This window comes from Delphinapterus leucas, chromosome 11 (assembly GCF_059928025.1).
Source record: "Delphinapterus leucas isolate spDelLeu-1000000601 "Yukka" chromosome 11, BTC_Dleu_Yukka2, whole genome shotgun sequence".
Classification (NCBI taxonomy): domain Eukaryota; kingdom Metazoa; phylum Chordata; class Mammalia; order Artiodactyla; family Monodontidae; genus Delphinapterus; species Delphinapterus leucas.
The window spans coordinates 72,496,362-72,512,103 of record NC_143139.1 but is presented as its reverse complement, the minus strand read 5'-3'; the positions used below and the strand labels follow the sequence as shown (position 1 = coordinate 72,512,103).

At 39.4% G+C, this 15,742-nt stretch overlaps 1 long non-coding RNA gene across 1 annotated transcript in view; it reads right to left on the bottom strand.

The window, feature by feature from the left end:
• Positions 1–2,484: 2,484 nt before the first annotated feature.
• The window catches only part of LOC111163604 (uncharacterized), a 44,805-nt gene continuing 31,547 nt past the window's right edge, over positions 2,485–15,742 (bottom strand). Inside the window, exon 3 of the long non-coding RNA XR_002641802.2 lies at positions 2,485–14,250. This is a non-coding gene — a long non-coding RNA (uncharacterized LOC111163604). The remainder of the gene's footprint in view (positions 14,251–15,742) is intronic.

The window sequence follows — 15,742 nt, the reverse complement described above, 5'->3', positions numbered from 1 at the left end:
CGTATTATTGCCTGAGTAGTTGAGGGAAAGAGGAAAATGAGTGCAGTGGGGGAGAAGTGCATGTTCTGGGTGTGTTTGGGGTTTGTTTAGGGATGTATATATGAGGATCCTTACCCCTAGGCCATTTCTTTAATTCATTCACTCAACAAATATTTATTAACTGTGTACCTGGGGCTTATTCTAAGCCCAGGGGATATAGCAGCAAACAAAGCCACTATTCCCAAGGACCTTACATTCTAGCAGAAATTCCCTGGAGAGAGCTGTGTACCCTATGTGTGTGATCTAAATTTCTCTTAGTACCTTTGCTTCAGTGGCCTGAAATTCCCACCTTTATATCAACTCCACAGCCATATTGGAGCCATGTGAATTAACATATCATACACATAGAACCCAGTTTTAGAATTCAGGGGAGGGGGAAGGAGACTCAATTCTGAAATCCCCTTCTAACTGGCAAAGCCTTCCAAGTGCCATAAATAACTTCCACTGAAAGAAACCTTTGTTCTTTCTTTAAGGCTGATAAGAAAAGGTAGCCCTTGTTACCGCTGGGTAAACAGCAATCTCCTTGTTCCTCATCTTCCTCCCTCCTTTCACGTTTGCTCTGTGTGCTCTTCCTGGTGTCTGCCTCCCTGGCAGCAGGGCATGAGTGAGCACAGAGCTGGAGGATGCAGAGCTGGACTGTGGCAGCGTCTCAGTGTGCGGAGGGCTTTTCTATACGAGCCAAAGGTCCATTTTAGGGTGAAGTCCTGCTCCTTCCACAAACTAACTCTGTGACATTGGGCAAGTCACTGAACATTCTTAGCCCTGGTTTTCTCTTCTGTTAAAGTACAAGTATTAAAGTAGAGATTCTCTAAGCCTCCTCTCAGTCTTAAGGATTTATGTCTTTAAATAATTGATGTAACACAAATAAGTAAAGACAGAGAAATTAGAAAGGGGCGTAAAAGGTCAAGAAGGAATTTGTGGACCTTAATTGATATTTATCAATAGCAATGGAAGATCAGTAACCAGAGAGAAAACCACTGCGTCCTCTAAAAAGTGACTTGAACAAGGTCATCCAGTGAACAGAGAATGTTTCCTGCAGTGTCTTGTTGCCTTATTTTTCAACAAACCTCAATCTATTACCTTTGGCAGTTTCTCAGCTGGACCTGTCATATCTATATAAATTAGTCTACAGCTGTAGCCAGCTGTTTTGTCCGAAGTAACAGAATCTCCAAGCATATTTCCTATCAACCAATATAAAGGCTGAATCTGGTATTTTCTAAAAAGAGCTTTTGCCCTGAACTGCATACCTAAGCTAACATTGCCATCCTTAAACAAAAAAAGCAAACACACTGAGGACATTTACCCTGGAAATTTTGGGGGGTGTTACTGCTACATGATCCACATTATGATTAGTGTCCCAAAGACTGGGTAAAAATATGGCAGGAAAATTTCTTTCTACATTTTTCCTTTTCCTCCACCCCCAAATTGGAAACTATTCACATGGGGAATCCTTAGAAATGAAAAAACAGTTTTAAAAAATAGCCTAATTTTTCCAGTCCTTCACATTTCTAATAATGGTGGGCCGGGCAGGTTCCACTAATGTTTTCCAAACACTACACAGACCACATAACTGATATAAATAGAACTAGGTCTAAACAACTTATGAAAATAGCACTCAGGGCTCCTGCAGAGGCCATCTGTGAGATGATCCTTTCCTAATGAGCCTGTGACTTCAGGGAATCACAGATTCACCCATTTTGATCCAAACCCTTTTGGAGGGATTGGATAACACACTTTTTCGGGGGAGGAGGGGCAGCAGAGTTAGAAGCGGGGAAGGGATGAAGACTAGAGAATGCCCAAGAGGAAGCCTCTGTCTGAGTTCCAAAGACTAAAATCATGGTCAGGAACAAGACAGTTTTTGTAGGTGAATCCTTCTACCACTGAAAACACTCAATTCAATGGTCCCTTCTCCCTGGATCCTCCGTAAATACTTGCCATTAAACACATAGCATTTATTAAAACATCCAGTATTTACTTAGCTGTCAGCTCTGTTTATTAGGCACATCTCCTGATGGAATTGGCACAGCATTTTCTTGCCAACACTGTTTATCATTTCTAGCCACTCACTGATCAGAGAATAAACCTAGGCGCCAAAGGAAGGTGAGGGAAAAGGGAGGAGATGTTGGCAGTCTGGGGGTGAAGAGTAATGGGAAGGAGAAGCCAGGGAAGGGCTGCTTAAACTGGAGGTACTCTCCTACTTCTGCAGTAGATTTAAATGGCTAGATCAATGGAGTCATTCAAAGCTAAAAGTGAAAATTTGAAACATCTTCACAACTGAATCACTGATTTAACCATTTGATATTTTTTCACCCATTTTGTTACTCTGCAAACTCTGAAAATTCATTATAAACAATCCCATATCAAGTAAATGTAACTATTAATTCCTCTGAGAATGCTGAGTACTTAAAATATCCATAAACAAATGTGTTTAGTTTCAATCTTGTTAAATGTTTCTGAAAATTAGATACTTGATTCTAAATATACCAAGATGGAAACTGTCTGTGGGCATTTCCATAAGGTTTTGGAACTATACACGCTCAGAGGCACACGGCACTCTGATTATTGGACCTAATATGTTTAAAAACCTAAAAAGTTTTAAACTATAATAAAACCTGGAAAATGGATAAAGAATCAATGTGATGTGCACATACACAGAAATAAGTTTTAATTCTCACTACCTTGAAAGGGAGTAAAGAGAGCCACAGAGTTCTATCTTAAACCCACATCCATAAATGTTAATCATTTAAAACCTGAAAAAAAATAAGGATTCTCAGGAAAAAGGCACTACACAGAACACCTCAGTATTTTAAACTGTTTTATTTTAAATTTTTTTCAAAATTTAAAAATCATATATACTTTTAAAAACTGTTTGATTATGTTGTAGATTCAACATTATTCAAAACTCTTCCCATTAGGACCCAGGCTGTGCAAAAATATCAGAATAGAAAAATCTGTGTAGGACTTTCTCTTAATTCTTGTTTTGTCTTCCCTTTGTGGCTCTTAATACCTTCCAACCACTGAAACATTTTCCCCATCCAAGGCTTGCAAGCTTGCCTTCCCTGTCAATGCTCTAGTCTTCCTTTCTTTCTTATCAAATCTTCCGTAACCCAGGTCTTAGCACCCCAGGAATCTCTGTTCCACTTTATACTGTGATAGAAAATCATCTGGTAAAATTAGCCATGATATCTAATAACTTTTATCCAAAATGTGCCTAATGATGAGAATCAGCTCACTGGCTAATTAAAAACATGGATTCTTGGACCTAACCTTGACCTTCTAAATCAGACTCTCTAGGAGCCAGCCCTACCAGTCTGTAATTTAGTCAAGCCTGCCCAGGTGAACCTTATATCATCCTGTCAGTTTGAGCACCCCTGGATTGTGATTCTCAGCCTGACTAAATAGTCCATTCACCTGGTGATACTCAGGCATTACACTGGACCAATCACATCAGAATCTGTGTGGATGATGCTGGAGTATCAGTAGATTGTCCAAGCTCCCTGGATGAATCTATTGGGCAACCAGAGATGAGAACTACAGATTCATGTTTCTCAGTATTTGGTCCAAAAACTTCTGCATCAGAATCATCTGGAATGCCCTGTAAAAATGCAGATTCCTGGACCCCTACCTCAGATCTATTTAATCAGAATCTTTGAGGCTGGAATCTAGGCATCTGAGTATTTAACAAGCTCCCAGGTAATACTTCCTTACCCAAAGTTCTGAGAAACAAGCCTCTGCTTGCAGCAGATGTTTATAATTAAGGCACATACCAGAAACAAAGAGAAGAGGCTTGCCTGCTCTAACCTCTGCACTAGCCATATTGCCTTAATCGATGTGAAAAGGGTCCATACAAGCCCTGCCATGCCCTTTCAGGTGATCTTGTTATGTGGTCTCATTGAACACAATTATACTGAATTTTTTATTTGATTTTATTCATTTTTAGCTGCGTTGGGTCTTCATTGCTGCACAGGGTTTCTCTAGTTGCAGCAAGCAGGGGCTACTCTTCGTTGTGGTTTGCGGGCTTCTCATCGCAGTGGCTTCTCTTGTTGTGGAGCATAGGCTCCAGGCGCGGGCTTCAGTAGTTGCAGCACACGGGCTCTAGGCCGTGCGGGCTTCAGTAGTTGTGGCACTTGGGCACAGTAGTTGTGGCTTGCGGGCTCTAGAGCACAGGCTTAGTAGTTGTGGTGCACAGGCTTGGTTGCTCTGCGGCATGTGGGATGTTCCCAGACCAGGGATCAAACCCATGTCCCCTGCATTGGCAGGTGGAATCTTAACCACTGTGCCACCAGGGAAGTCCCATGAACACAATTATACTGAATTTTAATAGATGAAAAAGTTCCCTAGAAAAATAAGTTTGAGAAATGCTCAATCCTATTTCTCTTTGATTTTCATAATACACATTACCAGCATAGGACACATTCTAGGGAATCCTGCTTCAATAAAATTCTTTAACTTTGATGGTTTTGTACATTGCTTTATAAAACTTATATACATTTTCTCAGTGAACCTTTGAAGCACAGTTAAGAACACTGAGATATAGAGAAATTAGGTGATTACCTAAGATCTCCAGTAGTAAATGGCAGAGTGACCCAGAACACAATTCTTTTGACTCCCCCCTTGTCAGACGATCCCCTTGGTCTCATTGCCCCACAGCTGTGATTCAGCTAGTACAAGAAGAACCGCATAACAATGCAATGGTGAGTTCCATTGTTTCTGAATTTCTTTTGTAGTTGTTGTTTGTTATTTTTTTCTTTTGAAGTATTTCCTTTGAACTGATTTCTCTACTATTATGAAGAGGAGGGGGAGGATAACACCCCAGAACAGGTGTTTGTCATAATGGCAGCCTCCTACCACCAGATGACCCATATTATCTCCCATCTGTCACAGACTTCATTCATAGAGAAGGAGAAATAACACATTTTAGAAAAAAAAAAAAATCCTTATATGTGATATTATGTTCTGTTGCATTATTTCACAGATACTTTAATCTGTATGTTTAATATCTTCATAATCAGGTAATGTCATACAATAATATTAACTCCAAAACAATTTTAATGGTTGCCAAATAGACAAGGACACAACTGTACATGCCATACTCCAACTAAATGCTAAAGCCCAATGAAATGGGCACCATAATGCCCTTCACCTTCTGGCCACCTCTGTGACATTCATGCAGGCTGGGTATAATTTCTAAATCCATTTGAAGGTGGTAGGAGAGTAATTTAAATAGTTAGTTTTAAAGGAACCAGTTAGTAGCAGGTCTGGTTACCAGCTGGCTAATCAAATGACTTTAACCAGTTATTTTCAAAACATTTATAATAAATATAGTCTTTTCCAATAAGAGTAAACCTTCCACGTATGAATTATCTCACAACAGCCCTGTGAAAATTAAAGGGACTCAGGGAAACTCAGTGTCTAGAAATAAGTGGTAAAGCAATATTTAATCCAAGTTCACTGAACTGTCTCTACATTCTTTTATCTCTAGACACAAGATACCTGATTATTTCAATGCAGATTATTTTAGCAATTTAGTGGAGAAGAAAACATTTTTCATTTAAAAACATTTTTTATTATGTCTATCCTAATATTTTGTTTCCTGGTAAAATATTTTTGATATGTGTCTCACTGTTAATACATTTAAAAGACAGTAAGCCTATTTTATCTCTTACTTTGGGGTTTCAGTGACTTAGTGTCAAAGAAATCTCCTGTGTTACTACATTTTGTTTTCATAAACTGTAATGTTCTAAGTACGTTAATGCAAAGGTATGCTCTTGAAAGTTTCCATTTTTGGTATGAAAAGGAGACTGATGATCACTCATTTTATAAAGCAATGTGTCCCTTTTCTGTGAGGGGGTCTGCGAGACTGACAGATAAAGACTGACAGCAGTGTGGGGATTACCAAGGGTACAGTCAGAAACATAAAATACAGCGCACAGCATTAAGTTAGCAGGAAGAGAAAGTCAGATAAGCCAATGCTTATTCCTTGTAAAGCCCAGAGAATGGAACTCATACAGGAGCACAGATGAGGAAAAGAAAGAATCCATCAGTAAGATGAAATATCTAGCATCCTGTTTATTCACCAAGTATTTATTAAGAACATACTATGTTTTTAGCAGTGGGCAGACTCTAGATGGAGAAATAAAGCTGTGCACAAGAGAAACACACATCCTGACTTCGTGGAAATTACTCTCTCATCCAGTGTTTCTCAGACTTGGTAAACATAAAGGTCTCCTTTTTATGGGCAAAAACAAATCCTCCCAGACACCTAGTGTTGATTTAAATTAATTATATTACAATGTTACATAAAAATATATATAAATATAAAACTAAATATGAATACATTATGCATTTAGGTCATGCATTTACAAAAATATAGCAAAATCACAACATAGCTGCAAGCAGAACTTCAACACCAGTAAAATTCAAATTAGCATCATCGAGTATCCTAAATGTTGTTTTTTTGAAACCAGTAGTGACTCAAGTGTGTTCCAGTACCATAAAAAGTGTACTATTTCCTACATATGTTCTCTATATGAACACCTATAAGTCTTTGTTTAGGTGGCATACCTGAAACTATTTGATCATTACTTGGCACAAATATTGGAATTTGCAAGTTGGGATCACTTCTGTTCTACTATCATTAACCCATGACAATTCAATAGCCACTATTTGGTGCCAACATAATTGAAAAAAAAATATATATATATATGTATGTGTGTATGTATGGTTATAATCATAACAAAAATACAAAATTTAATCTCAGTGATAACTGAGAGACCCCTTCCCCCAAGAATACATCTGTTTATCCCTTTTACAAGGAGAGATAGGATGAGAAATGTGATTAGAAGAACACTGCTCTGGCGATGATGAGAGACTCTAAGCTATTAGGGATATGATGGGCTTCACTCATGCGGACAGTGTTATGAGGACATAGCAGAGAGAACACTAGCCAGGCCCTTAGTGGGCAGGCACCTTTTGAAGAAGTAATACTTAAACTGAGACTCAAAGAAAGAATTTTTATCTTAACCAGGAAGAGAGTAGCAGGGAAGATGAGGGCTAATTTTCAACCTGTTAACACTAGGATATCTGTGCACCACTTCAGGTCTGTCACTTACCTGGTGGGACTGGTTGTTGAATATTTTGCATTTTCCTGTTCGCTGAAAGAATCCTCATATATGGGAATAGGGACTGTAACACCAACTGCATCGCATTCTTGGGCGTATTCAATGAGTTACACTAGCTGGTACTTGGTACAGTGCCTGGTATGGAGTAAGCACCTTTAATGGGAATTGCAATCATGGTGGTGATGATTGGGATGATCCTTAGTGATTTAGTTAGAAGTATAACATTGATAAAACTGACGGTATAGTTGTTAACTGTAAAAGCAAAGTTTAGTCTGTGTCCAGGGCCTATTTTTCCATCCTCTCCATAAATGAGGAAAAAGAGGAAACTGGGGGGCTTCCCTCGTGGCGCAGTGGTTAAGAATCCATCTGCCAACGCAGGGGACAAGGGTTCTATCCCTGGTTGGGGAAGATCCCACATGCCATGGAGCAGCTAAGCCCGAGCGCCACAACTACTGAGCCTGCGCTCTAGAGCCCACAAGCCACAGCTACTGAAGCCTGCATGCCTAGAGCCCATGCTCCACAACAAGAGAAGCCAACACAGTGAGAAGCCCACGCACCTCAACGAAGAGTAGCCCCCGCTCGCCACAACTAGAGAAAGCCCACGCGCAGCAGCGAAGCCCCAATGCAGCCAAAACTAAATTAATTAATTAAATAAAAATTTTTTAATTAAAAAAAAAGAAGAAGAAGAAACTGGGACTCCACTATTTCATTATGATACACATTCCAGAACACCCTCAAGCAGAATTAGGGAGAGAAAAGTAGAATACTTTTTGCCTCTCAGAAGACAAATGATGGCCAACACATAGACAATATATTTCTTAGTCTATATAAAACAGTTGCCCCCTGTGTTACCTGTCTGTCTCAGGGAACTACTAAAGAGCTCTGAGTATCAGGGCCTCTGTCCTACAGATGTTTTTGCCTTTTAGCAAAAGATCCACAGTCCTTCACCCTCAAGCAAGTCCGTTCACTGAGTGTCAAGAGACAGAGTTGAGGTACACTCTGATCCCCCGGTCTCAGTAGACCCCACACCTCTGGCCCACACTCATGGCAGCCCTCCCTCATTTTGGTTCTTAAAGGATGGTTCACGGACTCTATGCCCAGGTTCTTCCCCAGACTTAAGAATCTTAGTCCAGAGGGAGAACAAGAGTTGTTCCCACATTTCTAATGTCGGTAACCACAGATTGCTGGTTTCCTAACAGTTTCCTATAGACTGAAGGTTGACAGCCAATTCAACCATGAAAATAAACGCAGACTTCTAAGTTCAAGACTAGAAATAATAAGCGTACAGTGTCACAGCTAAATGGGATTTTAGATATAGGAAAATTCCAATGACAACAAAGATGGGACTCTTTAGAATTTTAATACATAATCTATAGCCTGCTCATGTCAGAAGCTCGTCCCTGTGGAGCACAGCACGAATTCTAGTAGTAAGTGGATAATCAAAGTCAGTTGTTTTACAACTACTTGATGGTACCAGTCCTCTCATTTTGCCATAGATTTCTTGGTACAAAATGACTTACTAAAGGTCACTCAGCTAGTTAGCTTCTAAACTAGGTTTACATTACAGGCCTTTTGATTCTTAATGCAGTGATCTTTCCGATGCTTATTGTTGTTCCCTGCATTCCCACATGGTTTGACTACAGATAACATTTTAAAATCTCCCACCATTTGTATCAGTTTGCATCCAGGAATCTTTCTAAGCTCTGCTTCCCAAACCTGAACTCTCTGTCTCTCTATTGATATCCCTTCATGACTGGTTGCATTCTTGCTCTCTACCTGCTTTCTTTGGCCTGACACCTCACACCTCCCTTTATTACCTTTTTTATTCACCTAGTACTTTAGCATCAGTACTCTTGGCTCAATGCCCTGCACCAAAGGCCAGCACCCTTAATTGAGATCCGGCCTTTTACTCTTACTTCCAAGTAGGCACAAAAATAGCCTCATAAAATTTCTAGCCTGTTTCTTCTCCCAGAATTTAACTGCTTCATCATAGGATAAATAGAAAACTCAGGGCCCTAAAATTCAATACCAGACTGAATGGTTCTGGTCAAATTCTTGGCCCTGTTCCTAATGCCTACATCTCATGGTGAACTCTGCTCATTTCCACTAGGGCTGATGCCATGTCTGTTGTCTCCTGACCTTGACTCAATTCTGACTCCTGCTACTTCCTTGGCAACCTGTCCTCTCCAGAAGGGACATGGAAATCAAAGGAGCCCAAAAGCAGCTGGCACCTAACCCAGGCTCTTGGCAACTGCATTTTCTACTGGCCCATCAAACTGGTAAGCAACAGAATCATCTTGGGAGGAGAGTGAGGTGGCATTCACAAATGTGAATGTGAGTAATGTGAGTTTGTCAGGCCTTATGCTTCTAAAACACAGATTTCTGTGATAGAATTAGATAAAGTTTTATTTCAAACTTGCATAACTCAGCATTATGCCATGCAAATCTTCATGCTTTTAATTTCCTGCTAAATTTTATGGTCCAAAAAAATCGGCAGATGCTGAAGAAAATTATATTTATGTAACAGAGCTTCTAATTCAATATGAAAATAATAAAACAATGAAGACAACTCAAAAACTCTGGGCAGAATTTTGAAGTCCAAGAACATCGCCTAGGGTGTACCATCCATTACAGTGACCAGATGTTACTGGTGCAGCTCTCCCCCACACAGACACCTCTCCCCCAGCACCACTCATTGTCTTCGTAACATTTGGCTTCACCCCTTTTCCAGTGACTTAAGTATGCATGGAGTTTTTTCCACCATGGGCCCAACTTTGATTTTTATCCACTCTAAACAATTGCATTTAAGAAAAAATTATTTTAAAAATATAGATATCCCCCAACTAGCCATCTTACAAATAAGTGCCATTGGACTCAGAGCAAACTTGGAGAGAGTATTCGTGTCTGTATGGATTTCGATACATAACAAAGCACTCCAAAATTTAGTATTTAGAATAACCGCAATCATCATTTTATCCCTAAAGACACTGTGAGTTAACTGGCTCAGCTAGGCAGTTCCTCTGCTCCACATGCTGTCAGCTGGGGCTGCACTCCTCCAGAGGCCAGACTGGGCTAGAATCCAAGGTGGCTCACTCACATGCTTCTGGAAGCTCAGCTGGGGGCTGTTGACTGAGCACCTGGGTTCTCCTCCACATGGTCTCTCTCCATGTTGCTTGGGCTTCTTACAGGATTCCAAGAGGTATCATTACACAATATCACTTCTACCACATTCTAATACCAAAATATATCAGGACCAACTCAATTCAAGGAGAAGGGAAAAAGACTGTCTCCTTATGACCCATCACAGCATCCAAATTCATCATATCCATGGAGCAAAAACAAACCAAAGTTTTATTGTTGGAGCTCTAATTGTTGTTTAGAAAGCACCTTTCCTCAGTAGACTCAATCCCAACAGAGACCAGAGGAACTGACTCACTGCTTTTGGATCTTCTTCAAGGCAGGAACAGAGTGAGAACTTCTCAAATTACTCAGATTGGATTCTGACTTCAAGGGGGCCTAAGGCCCGTTGGGGCTATTTAAAGGATTAGGGGGCTATGTAGGTTTGAAAATCCCTGTGGTTTATAACCCTGTTTGGGATTTACCTTGAACTGTATAAATGTCAAAACAACCCAAATAATTTTCCAACAGATTCTGCCAAATGAAAGAATAGTGTGCCACTTAGGTATAATTGTTGAGGGGGAGAGGACTATACTAATTTCTCTATCAAAGGTTTAAATTTGAATATGATTTCTAAAACCACCACTCATTTGTATTGTACTTATATTCTAGTAGAATATAAGACTAGAGAGAACAAGGTTGTGGATTCAGTTCCCATGAAAAAGGTCAAGCTTTGCTTTCACTATACCTCTACACCAAACTGGCTGTGTTATAAACTTGTACCTTGCTTCACCAATGGATCTGAAAGAGAGGGTGCAGATCAATGTTACCCCTTTCTTTTGTCACCACTGTACTAGGATTGTTTTCTTTTTTGTTAAGCCAATATTGTGTCATTCAATCATTATCATACAGGGTTTTGCACACTACTGTCATTTAATAAATAGTTCTCATTTGACTTGCTGAGATAAGTTATGAGGCTGGTGACCAACCATGGCATTAGCAATGTTTCACAGGGTGAAAAATCTCACACATTTTTAAGGACAGCCTCCCTTGGTTCTTAAGTACAGAAGCTGGATATCCTTGCCAGGCCTAGAAATATATTATTTTCAGCTTATATCAGCTCAGTATATGATATTAAATTTGCAAAACATGGTAATAAAACCCTGAAGAATTAGAAGACATTTTCATAATTGTACTTTAACCTATGTAAGATATTTTATCATGAAATATCTGTACAAAATGCCATTTGACCATGATTTGGAGATGTTGCTTATTGCAAGCATTTTACAAGCTAATTTTGGATGAATCTACTACTTTAGCAAATTTGCAGTTCTCAAAAATAGGAATTCCATCCAGAATGGAATGGCAATTTTCCCTCAGGGCGTGAATGATCATTCTCATTTTGTTGAAATGTTTCAATACGCTAAATTTAATCAGAGTGGTTTGAATTATCCCCTTCCTCTGCCCCATTTCCAGTTCTGCCTTCACCCCTAACTCCCAGATTTTCTTTAGCAGAGTTTAATATCCACACATTTTTCTTTCTTCAATTACTGCCAATTTAGTCTACCCTTGAATTTCTGAGAAGTTGAGAAAGATTTTCAAATTAGAATAAGTCATCTGTAGAAATCAAAAGGCATTTTAATGACAGGACAACTTACAGGGCCTTTGGAAAACGAGATCACAATAAAGAAATCTACTGATCGAGAAGACAGAGTGAAAATGTTCAAAGGGTCTTTATTTATCACCAACATCAAGGATATTAGTCAAGATAACATGTGAAGAGAGAAAAGGGTAAAGTATCAAACTATAGAAAAAAATGATGAAGAAACTATCAAACTATAGACAGTCTTGTTAGAGGCTACCACGAAAACAAGAAATTTGAATCTAATCCTATCTTGGAAAAAAACATTAACATTATTTGCTTAATATTTTCTTCATAAAGACTTCTGTTGTCTCAGTTACTTTTTTAAAATTTATTTACTTTTATTTATTTATTTTTGGCTGTGTTGGGTCTTCCTTGCTGCACGTGGGCTTTCTCTAGTTGCGGCGAGCGGGGGCTACTCTTCATTGCGGTGTGCGGGCTTCTCATTGCAGTGGCTTCTCTTGTTGCAGAGCACGGGTTCTAGGTGTGCAGGCTCAGTAGTTGTGGCGCACAGGCTTAGTTGTTCTGTGGCATGTGGGATCTTCCCGGACCAGGGCTCGAACCCATATCCCCTGCACTGGCAGGTGGATTCTTAACCACTGTGCCACCAGGGGAGCCCTCAATTACTTAAGTGTTTAACACTATCCTTCTGTTTAACAGTATCCTGTCCTCTGAATTAAACCATATATTTCTAATTAATATGGATTTTATTTGGTAGGTTAATTTATGTATTATTCCTAGATGATTTCCATGAGCATGAAGATATTTAATGTATTTCAAATACACAGATATTTTCTAAACAAAAATATTGTACACTGTGTGTATATATATATATACACACAAAGACATACATGTATATATACATATATATGTGTGTGTGTGTATATATATATATATATATATATATATATATATATCCTGTTGAAGAGTTTGATTGAGGTCTCTGTCTCCTTTAAGGGGCTGCCAGTTTTTAATTCAGTATTCTAAATATCCCAGAAAAAGTTATCCAGCTACCTACTATCTCTAGTCTATGTCTACACAAGGTACTCAGTGTCATACGCTGTAACAATTTGGAGCCTCAAATATTGTGACTGAATCCCTGTTCAGAGTTGTCCTGCCTCCCAGAATCTGACCTCTCCTATCGTATGCTGACACTGGTACATGCACAGCCACCTGACTGTTAGTGTTCAAAGTCAGTAACTTTCCTAGTCCCTTTGAAGAATGGTGCACTTTGAACCCAGTCTATACAAACCATACATGTGAGTCTAGTAAGTTTGCAATGGTGTGTTATATTACAGTATCTTGGAATGGTGAAACAAGGTTCAAGGTAGTGCTGTCAGAATAAATGTTTTCTGTCCTTTAAGTTGAATCTTGTTTGTGAGAGTTCATGTTCAGAATGGAATCCATCATCTAAGAATTACTGGGAGCCTCACAGATATCTCCACAGCGACTACAACTCACTCCTTGAGGCCTCCTAAAAATAGGTGTTCAGGTGTCAGGAGTAGCTCACGCAGGCTACTAGAGTCTGTGATGACTCTAACCATGACAAAGAATGTCTACATTTGTCCTAAATCTATTTTTAGAAACCAAATGTCAAAACAGCCCACAATGTGTGGATCTGCCAGTGAACTCTATAAACAGATGTCACTTTATTTTTCTATCTTGAAAAATATGTCAAGTACCGTGTGCTAGCTACCAAAGAGAAGATTACATAGAAGTAATAAGAAATAGGTTAGCTTACCCTTAGCTTGACGTTTAAGATGGATCAGCTTTTCAGGGCATTCCATTTACTACATTTTTCATATCACGATGCCTCTACTTCTTTGTGGCAAATTTCTTGTCAAGATTTAAAGGCAGCCCTAGAGAAGATTAATGAGCTCAATCTATGAAAATGAGCCCATTACCATGTTTATTACCAGTTTTTCTCCCTATTACATACAATGGAACCATGCAGACAGACGCTTCTAACCTCTTCCCTTCTGCCTTTGTGAATTTGCCATGTACGAAAAATGTTTCATTTGTATAACAGGTTGCTTGGGAAAGGATGTGCGGTGTCATGAATGGCTGCCTCATTTCTTCTCAGCAGAGTTCCACTCTGTGTTAGCAGGCAGAGCAGTCCTCTTATTGGAGTCAAAATAGGCACATCACCAAAGAGTTAAAATATCTGTGGTACATGCCTTTAGGGTTAATCTCATTTTCAGTCAGCTGCCATATTCCAAGGGAAAGATGGTCTCTGAAGGCAGCTCACGGCTCCAGTAGGATATCCACCTGCCCCATAAAAGGCTCCCAGATGAAGGTCTGAAGAGGCCTTATAAACAGATCCCCAAGTCCCTAGAAAAACAAAATGAGATCATCTATACAAGATACTAGGTTATGACAACAAAAGAGAAGATAATGCAAGAAAAGTATTCTCCCAGTGTTTTCTAGCATCTGATTAGAAATCATAAATAGAGAAAATATTTAAATGACCCCTATTTTCAATAGTTAATAGACTTGGGTTTCCATATCCTAGAAGAAACAGATTTCTTAGGTATGTTTATGTACTGGAAGAGTTAATCCAAAAGACAATGTTTTCCTGAAGTTTTATATATCACCAGTAAGGCTAAGACCAAATACCCTCTCATTCCCTCTCTTCAGTTGTGTTCAGGATTGCAAAAAAAAGTTTAAGCTCCAGGGCTTCCCTGGTGGCACGGTGGTTGAGAGTCCACCTGCCGATGCAGGGGACATGGGTTTGTGCCCCGGTCTGGGAAGATCCCACATGCCGCGGAGTGGCTGGGCCCGTGAGCCATGGCCGCTAAGCCTGCGCGTCCGGAGCCTGTGCTCCGCAACGGGAGAGGCCACGACAACAGTGAGAGGCCCGCGTACCGCAAAAAAAAAAAAAAAAAAAAAAGCTCCAGATGAAAGAGAATAGATAAGTATTTTGCGGTATAAAAATAAAGTGCCTGTTAAGTATGATGTCGTAAGCAGTATAAAATTTCTATAAGCTGGCATATGTGTTACATGTAGTTCAAAGATGATCCTTCATTTTCTACCAATCTGGTTTTTAACCTGCTGTTCTGAGGCCATAAACTCTCAGAGGGAAGTCCTCTGTAATTTTACATGGAATTTGATGACTTAGAGGCCCATGGCAGGAATTATGGAGAGGGAGTTTTCTCAACTCCACAGCTCCTATAGAGAGACCAAAGCTCATTATCTGAATCTTGGACTAGTTCATTTTACAAAACCACAAAAGAGCATAAACTATGTTAACTCCTTCAATTTCATTCTTTAGGTGATGTATTCTATTCATTTCCTAGAAATGTATATTAGATGTCAGTGGATAGAGGGGAAGGAGGGCTAAGTATGCCCAGAACATTAGAAGGACATATAGTGGGAAATCAGAAGTTAGATTAGGCTAATTTTTCATGGAGACAATCCTTCAAGCTTTCCCAGGAAATAAAAGGCTTCTAGTGAGAAGAAACAATAGACCTGAACAGCAGGAGTGTTTGGGACGGGAGCCAGGGAGCAAGAGTCACTAACAGAGAGTGGTAATTTGGAATGATTTGCTGTTTTATGTTGTGAAGCACCAAGACACAGCTGGTGTGTACTGGCTAACCTGAGGATTTGTAGTAACTGCATTGAAATGGTAATGAAGTTTTTACTTTATGATTGCAGATGTTTGTGGATTATTGTTAAGCTTATTAGTGTAACAGTACAAATATGAGATTTTTATTTACTTGGTCTCTTATTTATGGGAGCTTTGTTAAAGTCTTTTAAACTGAAGTCAAGAAAACAAAAGCCATGCAATAACCAAAATGTGCTGAACCATCGGGCTGGCCTTACC